We start from the raw sequence: 8,995 nt of genomic DNA on the forward strand, positions 1-8,995 counted from the left end.
TAAAAAATGGGAAGTCCTATTCTGAGATTGTTCTTAACTTAAAAAAATTATGTGGCAGATGTTTAGCCTAGCAGTTAAGACAGCTGCATCCCACACAGAGTGCCTGGAGTAGAGTCTTAGTTCTGCTCCAGATTTCACCCTCTTATTCATGTGTAACCTGAGAGATGAAAAAGTGATGGTTAAGTGGTCGGGTTTCTGTCAGCCATGTGGGAGACCCTAACTGGGCTCCCTGCTCCCACCGTCCTGGCCATTGTTTGCATTTTGTTAGAAAAATCTCTCTGCCTATCTCTGTCTCTCTTCCTCTTAAATAAAAAGGAATTAAAATTTTAAAAGTAAGTATGATTTATATTATATAGTTAAAACAGAACATATAGTATGATGCAATAAATAATTAGGCAATGAAAGAGTTGTGTAATCACTACCAAGTCAAGAAGAAGAACAACGCCAACAAGTCAAAATTACCTTGTGTGTCCTTCCATTCACATCCTGATTCTTTCCCATTGTAGGTTAATTACTTTCCTAATTTTAACAGTAAGCATTTTTCTGCTATTCTTTATACTTTTAACATGTAATACACAATTTTTTTTCCCTATTCCTCTCTTCTTTTGGCTTTTAGTAGTGAAAAACCCAAACTCTGATAACAGAAGGGAAGGCCTGGCTTGAAAGTCTATGCTATCTGTTAGCTCAGTGACCTGAGAAAGTTACTTCCCTTTGTATGTTAGATTTCATAATTAATGAGCTATCAATCTCTGTGTGATCTATCTCAGTGACTCTAATGAGATCTGATGAGTGAATGTAAATACATTAGAAGAATACTTGGCACATAGTTTGCGATCTTTTTTTTTTTTTAAAAAAGATTTATTGATTTATTTGAAAGGCAGAATTGCAGAGAGGCAGAGGGAGAGACAGAGAGAGAGAGGTCTTCCATCTGCTGGTTCACCCCCAAGATGGCCTCAATGGCCAGAGCTGAGCCAATCCCAAGCCAGGAGACAGGAGCTTCTTCTGGGTCTCCCACATGGGTGCAGGGGCCCAAAGACTTGGGCCATACTCTACTGCTTTCCCAGACTGTAGCAGAGAGCTGGATCAGAAGAGGAGCAGCCAGCATTTGAACCGGTGACCATATGGAATGCCGGCACTGCAGGCGGCAGCTTTACCCACTACGCCACAGCGCCAGCCCCATTTTGTGTTCTTTAAATGGTTAGCTATTACTATTAGTCCAACAGAGTGAAAAGGAAAGTATATTCTGATCAGAGGGGACTGATGAGACAAGAAAAACATCAAAGGTGGGGGGGGGGTGAGGTAGAGGGCTACCAGGACCCTGTCTAAAGGTGTCATTCTTCCACAGGAAATGAAGCAAACTGTCAAACAAAATGGCAGTAGTGCCACAACAGATGATCATATTAGGAGTGACAGTAGCACCATGAATGACAGTGATATCAAGAGTTTCAGCAGCCTGACCAAGATTAACGAGATTGTGAACACCAGTGGAAACTCAAATGCTAGTGAAGTTACAACCACCAAGGAGAAAACAAGCAGTAGCAACATCAACAATGCTGGTGTAGATGTAAACACCAAGACAGACATAAGCTTTAGTGAAGACATGGGTGCCTGTGGAATTGAGACTGACAGCAAGACCGCAAATGCGACCAACACTATGATCTATGGTGATATCACTAGCGTCAACGAAATCATGGGTGTCAGTGGGGGTTCAAGCACCTTTAGGAGCTTGAGCCTGAGCACCCTAAGCAGCATGAGCACCCTTGGGACTCTGAGTTCCAGTGGGAGTGTCAAACCACAGTCTACTGTTTTGGCCCTCAGCCGGGTCCTCAACCGATCACACTATATCTCCAGGTGAGCCTTATACTTGTTCATACCTCCTGCCCTCCAGCTTCTTGGCTCACAAGCCTGTCTATTGGGGTCCAAGAAATGAAAGCCCAGCTTAGCAGAAAAACTTTATGGGAAATGCATCTTGGAAGTACCTTAATCAATGGATTAGGACATTTTCACATAAAATCTATACGGCAAATAATGAAAACCCTCAGGAAAAGGGAAGGTGTAGAGAAGCCACCTGCTTCTAAGCATCCTGGTATCTGTCTAAAGGTGGAAGATACTGGAGATATATCATGCCTTTGTCCACTCATACTGTATCCAATCTAGGTGGAAGGAAGTGCTAATTTGGGAGGAAGGAAACTTGTTTTAGGATCCTTTTCCATCAGTACCAGCTGCCAGTCAGTGTTCCTGAACAGTAATGTGGAAACTATGCCCCTTACCACTGCCAATTTCAGGCCTCTTTAATTAACAATAAGTGCAACTTCAGTTCATTCTCCTTTTTATCCCCATCTCTGTTTTTGTGGTACTGGACAGTGGGAAAAGCAATTTTTGGTGATGCCTTCACAGCACCCCTACCTAAATTCAGACCTGAGGGTAGATGTCTGCATGGGTTCTCTTCCTGAAAATTGACTGGGTGCTGAGTCGGGGCACCAGTCCTTCCACTCTTTCCTATTTCTGTGAACCATAAGATCAGCAATTCAAGAGTCTAAAGAAGGGAAAGGATGAAGTCACTACTTGGCAGGAGAAAGATGTCACGTTTGGACAGGAAGGAAGAACTATTTATATGTAAGAGTACTGGAGTGGGATTTATTGAGATGATATTTGAATTGGGTCCTAAAGGATGATCATACATTCCCTAGGCAGAGTGAAGAAGGGACAGACAGGCATACCAGGCAGAGGGACTACCATGTGCAATAGTCCAACCTGGAGGCATGAATCAGAAAAGAACAGTAAGCGAGCAACTAGAGTACAGGGTACAAACAGAGAAGGGGCAGGAGTAAATCAAATAAATCAGGAAAGGTCTAGCAAGAGAGCCTGGACTGTATCATGAGTATAAACAAAGAGGAAGTTAAGGATTTTTAAGCTAGAAAGAGGCATAATCAGAACCAAGGGCTGGAAGATGGAAATGCATCTGAAACTATCAGTAGTGTGGTCCTCCAGTGAATTTTTAAAAGTATTTATTTGTTTGTTTGAAAGGCAGAGTTATAGAGAGGTAGAGGCAGGAAGAGAGAGAGAGAGAGAGAGAGAGAGAGATCTTCCATCTGCTGGTTCACTCCCCAAATGGCCAGAATGGCTGGAGCTGGGCTGATTCTAAGCCAGAAGCCTGGAACTTCTTCCAGGTTTCCCACATGGGTGCAGGGACCCAAGGACTTGGGATATCTCCTACTGCTTTCCCAGGCCATAGCAGAGAGCTGGATCGGAAGTGGAACAGCTGGGACTTGAACCAGTACCTATATGGAATGCTGGCACTGCAGGCAGCAGCTTTATCCACTGTGCCACAGTTCCGGCCCCCTGCCAGTGAATTTTTCTGCAGTGCCTGTCTCACCAGCTCATGATGTATGGATTTTTCCCTTCCCATCTCCTTCTTCCCAGGGACCAACTCTGGGAGGCCAGTCAGCCAGGCAGTAGGGCTCTGGTGGGAGCTCTCCATGGACCCAACTCCACCTTCCTCATGGATGATGAGGCTGAACTCAACAATGGTGCACAGATCCAGTCGAGACATCTTATACTCTACAATGATACTCTCATCATTGCCAAGCCCAAGTAGGATATCCCCACCACACAGGATGGTAGTAGTGGACAGGGATGGGGGAGGCTGGAGTGGTTCTTTCTGCAAGAAGCCTTGGGGATATGGCAGAACTGCCTTTGGGAACTCTAATAGGCCAAAATATCTTCTCTGTAGTATGCCTAAAAGACAGACAATACTCCATTTTAGCTAAGGAATATATAGAGAGGAGGCCTAACACCTAGGGCAGAAGAAAAGGCACAGGTTCCAGGCATTCACTAGAACGGAAAAGGGAAGGTGACAGGCAGAAAGCCACCCATTAGAGGGAGACCTCATGGCCCACTCCAGGGCTGGTGGGAGGTGGGGAGCTGACTCCTTCCTGTAGTCCTAGACTGAGAGTTGCCGTGGACATAAATCCTAGGACCACCAACAGCCTAAAACTTAAGAAGCAGGTCCGTCTGAGTGAGGTGTGGGTTGCCTCCTGCCTAGATGAAGTGACAGTGAAGAAGATCTGCGCAGACACCTCCTTTGTGATTGGTTGGCCTACAACCAACAGTGTGGTCACCTTCTGGTAAGGCGGCCCTTGGCATCACTTTTTCTTCTGCATTAGCCCTTTCTTCTGACCTTATCCCTTCTTTTTAAACTGTTTCAAAATTACATGTTTACCATATTGGGAAATACAACCACATACAGAAAATGTATAAATTGTCTATGTATAGTGTAATGAATGATTATAAAGTGGATACCCATGGAGCATTCTGTCCTGGCACACCCATATTTTTGTTATTGCAGGTAAGAGAAAAGACGCACAACCACATTTTCATTATTGCAGCCAAGAGAAAAGACTCAGAACTAAAGGAAAAAAAATACCTGCACTGATGTCTGGTTTCAAAGAGCTACACAGGCCTCCCTGCTTCATGAACCCACATCTGATTTATTGAGTTGCCATCAAAGTTGTTTACTTAGTGGATATTTCATGAGTATTTTTAGGAAATTAAAAACTGAAGCAGGGTCATACACTGAGGCCCAATCATGCAGTCTTACAAGTGAATATGATGACCTACTCTATTCGCTTTTGCTTAACAAGCCCATGTGAGCACAACCTCTTCAATGCTTATTCATGCATATTTGCATAGCACATGTATCCACCCTAATTTATACTCCCATATGTATGTACATACACACACACAAATATACACATACACACACACACTGTGGATGTACACATGTCTGTTTCTGCATATTTATCTGTAGATACCTACTTACAACTATATTCACACATTATTCCCACAATAATATATATCCCTACATATGCCACACTACTACACTGATCCACATGTGTGTACAGCAATGCCTACACAAATATCCACCCATATATGCAATTGTACATAATATCCCTCTGTTCATATACATACCATATATCACACATGCTCATATTTCACACATACTCACATTTCATGCTTACATACATATTCATACACATGGGCATAAACATACACCTAGATTCACAAACACAACCACACTGTAGTTCTTAGACAAACCTGTGCTTACATATTCACATACACATACACCTCCAACCACAGTCTATATATCTACACAAATGTGCTCATATACACACACTGAGTGTGCTCTATCATGAACACACATATACTTCTGTGCACACACAAACACACTCACACAGTTACTACTACATACAAGCCCTGCGCAAGGTTTCCCTTTTATTTTGTTGGTCATTAAGAAGGAATTAGACATGAATCACTCAATCTCTCTATGTCCCTCCCTAGATAAGAATTCTAGTTTTGTGTGTGTGTGTGTGTGTGTGTGTCTTGTCTTCTTAGTTCCCCGGAAATCAAGGAGCGCTGGTTTTCAGCTCTGCACCGGTAAGTTGTTCCCTCTTTTCCTTCTCCCCATCTTGGTCCTGTCCTCAAGCTGACCCAGAGTGGGATTGGCCATGCTAATTTCCCTCCAGTGCAGGCCTCTTGGGGGCCCATTATTTCTGTGGTTTAGAAAGTTTCACAGGATCCTCAACTACAAGACCAGGAAATTCTTTTCAATCCCTCACTTTGCTCCAGTTAGCCCCGGATAAACTATGTAAATTGATGGTAGTACTTTAGGGTCTCAAGAAAAAGTGATTCTATTGCTTTCTAAAGAGTATAACAGCCCTCACTTCCAGGAGGCTTACTCTCAAGTCTGATTTAAATCCTCAGTCTCCAGCTAAGGTCTATTTCTTCTCTAACTGTGTATGTCGAGAAGGAAACTAGCTGCCAATCTCCATTACATAAATGCAGTAGACTAAAACACTTAATATTTAGGCCTGGTCATACATCAGAAACAATAATTATCCAATATTTGTGGGACACTTGTAGTAATTTGTTGGATCAGATGAAAATAGAGACCTCTTAGCCAGACAAGAGCATCCGTCTTGCAACTTAACCTCCTTCAGCTCTCAAACCCAGCATGTATCCCTTCTGCTTGGTAACAGAGACTTTGAAACCTTCACTCTGAAACACAGGAGATACACCCTTTAACATAGTTGCCCCAAGGATTTGCATTTTCCAAGGGGAGTCCATAGAGGCCAGGGCACGAAACAAAAACTGATATTGAAGTGTGAGATGGATGGGATTTGAGAGACTACAAGAGACATTCCTTGTCCCCCACAATGCCCTCCACCTTGACTAGCCCTATGTGGCTCTTGGTCAGTATTGATAGCTAAGTTCCTGCTTTCTGTATTCCCACTCGCCTCCCCCACCCCACACCCTTCACCCACCTCTCCACACAGTAACATCCAAGAGCAGAAGCAGAATGATTTTCCAAAGAACATGACTCTTAAGATTCTGCTGATGGAGGTTGATGAACTCGCTTCAGTAAGTCCCACTGACTGTCTACTCGTGAGTGCCCCTGAAAGTACAGGTTGGTGGGCAGGGGAAATCAAAGCTTTGGAGATGTCTTTAAGGAATGCATGCCTGGATAACAACCCATTGCCTTCCCAAGTTCTCCAGTTTATCCTCTGTGTATACTATCACCCCAATGCGACCAAGTTCTTGCCTCCACAAAGATTACAAGACATGCTATAATCTGAGCTGGTAATATCTGTTTCTCACCTTGAACTACATCTCACCAGAAGACTTTTTCTGGGAAAATATTAGCTGTATAAGCCAATTATCAGCTCATAATTTCTCCACCTGAGAATTTCTCCTGGCCTAATTATCCCCTGGTCTTTCCCGGTCCTTGCTGTTGGCCTCTGTGAATGTGCAAGGCAATTGGTTGGTCTGTGGGGTCCAAGGCATCTTCATCATGCCATCATCCAGCCCCTGGGAGAACATAGCAGTAGTGCTGGCTGGCTAACATGGCTGACCTGGTACTCCACTTGTTCCCTCTAATGAGTTCATATATTAATCCTACAATTCCTGATGTGTTCTCTATCTAGACTACTATAATAACTGTGACCAACACTGAGACCACCGAGAAGGTCATTGGGAGGGCAGTGTATCAGCTGGGACTTTCTGTAAGTAGATTCTAGTTTTGGTAAATTAGGCCCAATGTTCAACAGGTACCTCTGATGTGCCAGAAGTTGGGGTGGGTGGTGGGTAGAGAAAGCATGGTTCAGTTCTGGCCCTGGTCTGTGCACTTTAGAACCTGTCTGGAAATGGTAGGAGGTAAATAAATCAAGTCTACACAGAACACAAGACAAGATTAAAAGTGCTAAGTCGCCTACAAAGAGCCTAGATATATTATTGTGGCAGATTGTGAGAGGGAAAGTTCACTCTCAGTTTACAGTCAGTTGCAGCAGGAAGGAGGGTAGCTCAAGGAGAGCCTCATGGAAGCAGTGTCAATTGAGCAGAATTTTGGAGGATAGAAAGGATTTTCTCAGGAGGAAAAGCGGGGGGGGGGCATTCTGGGTGGAGGCAGCCACTTCAGTAGTGAGGTAGAGTTGAGGAAGTATGGGAAGCAGAAATGAAGAACACTAAGTAGATTTAAAGTGTCACTACATGTCCTAGAGTTATAATGGACAAGCAGAGAGAGAGGGGGAGAGAGAGAGAGATAGATGCTTCATGATCAGACCAAGATGGGCATATGAATACCAGTATAAAGAATTTGGACTTGATCCATGACACATGCAGATAATAAGAGCCACTGCTTTTTGAGCAGGAAAGTGACATGATTGGAGTTGCACCTTGGGAAAGGCCTGTAATGTGTGGAGTTGGCATCCAAAGTGAGAAGGGGTTAGGTTAAGTCCAAACCCTGTCTCTGAGGCTGCAATTTCCTCTATAAGCTCATGGGCCCAAAGCAGTTTACAGACCCTGGTAGGAAGCCCTGATGTGTATATGTGTTTGAGGGGTGTGTGCATGTGCATGAGCACACTTCTATGTGTATCCCTGCTAGTATATGTATATGCATGTGTACCTAAGCATGCACTTGCATGGCCTGTATGATGGTTTATCAGTATGGATGCATGTATAAATAGAATGCTTGGGCATCTTTCTGCACATATGCATGCTTGTTTTTGTGTATGTGCATGTGCTTACCATGTAGGGGTATGTGGGAGGAAGATGTGTGTATAGTTGTGTGAATATGTCTTAAAAATTTCCATATGCATGTGCCATGTTGATATCTGAATTTGTGTGCCTATACTCATGCATGTGGGTGTATGTGAGTAAGTATCTTATCCTGATACACAGTTAAGCTTTGATTGTCTGCAGAGTAGCCCATTTTGGATTACACAGGATGGATTTTCAGTCCCAGGCTGGTCTTCCCCACACCACCCAGCACCCTCCTGACCCACTTCTGTCCACTGCCAGCTGCTGAGGGAATATACATCCATTTTAGTATATGCTTCCACAAAACAGATTTGGAAAGGTAAAACACCCTAGGGTACACACTTGAGGTCTGGGAGACCTTAATTTGGGACCTCCAAACAAATTAGGGAACTAAGGCTTCTTTAAATTAAGTTGGAAGAAAGCTCCAAATAAATATTGGGCCAAGTTAGAGTTGGTCGCTAGCCAAGGCCTGCGGGTTCTATTGTTCATATGTATGAGGAGTGGGGAACAGGCTGGGAAGCCCTGGTAAAGATGAGGAAAATCCAATGTGGTATTCATACATGACTGAAAGAGAAAACCATAAAGTTCAGTCAGCACTTGACATGCCCTCCCTAGGAGTGTGGCACCTGGTCTCCACTCACCAGTGACATCGAGATGCCAGTACACAGGTCCTTGACACTTACCCCTTGCCCTATATTTAGATTTGACCCTCATCTCAACATTCTCACAACCCTGATTCTCACCATTGCCCCAGCTTTGTTCCCCTCAACACCACCACAGCACCCCTATGATAGACAGAATAATAGCCTCCCCAATCTCCAGAACTTATGAAAATGTTACCCTGCATGGTGGCAAAAGAGACTTCACAGGTGTGATTAAATTAAGTTCTTACAGTGAGGGG

Source organism: Lepus europaeus, chromosome X, assembly GCF_033115175.1.
Source record: "Lepus europaeus isolate LE1 chromosome X, mLepTim1.pri, whole genome shotgun sequence".
NCBI lineage: Eukaryota > Metazoa > Chordata > Mammalia > Lagomorpha > Leporidae > Lepus > Lepus europaeus.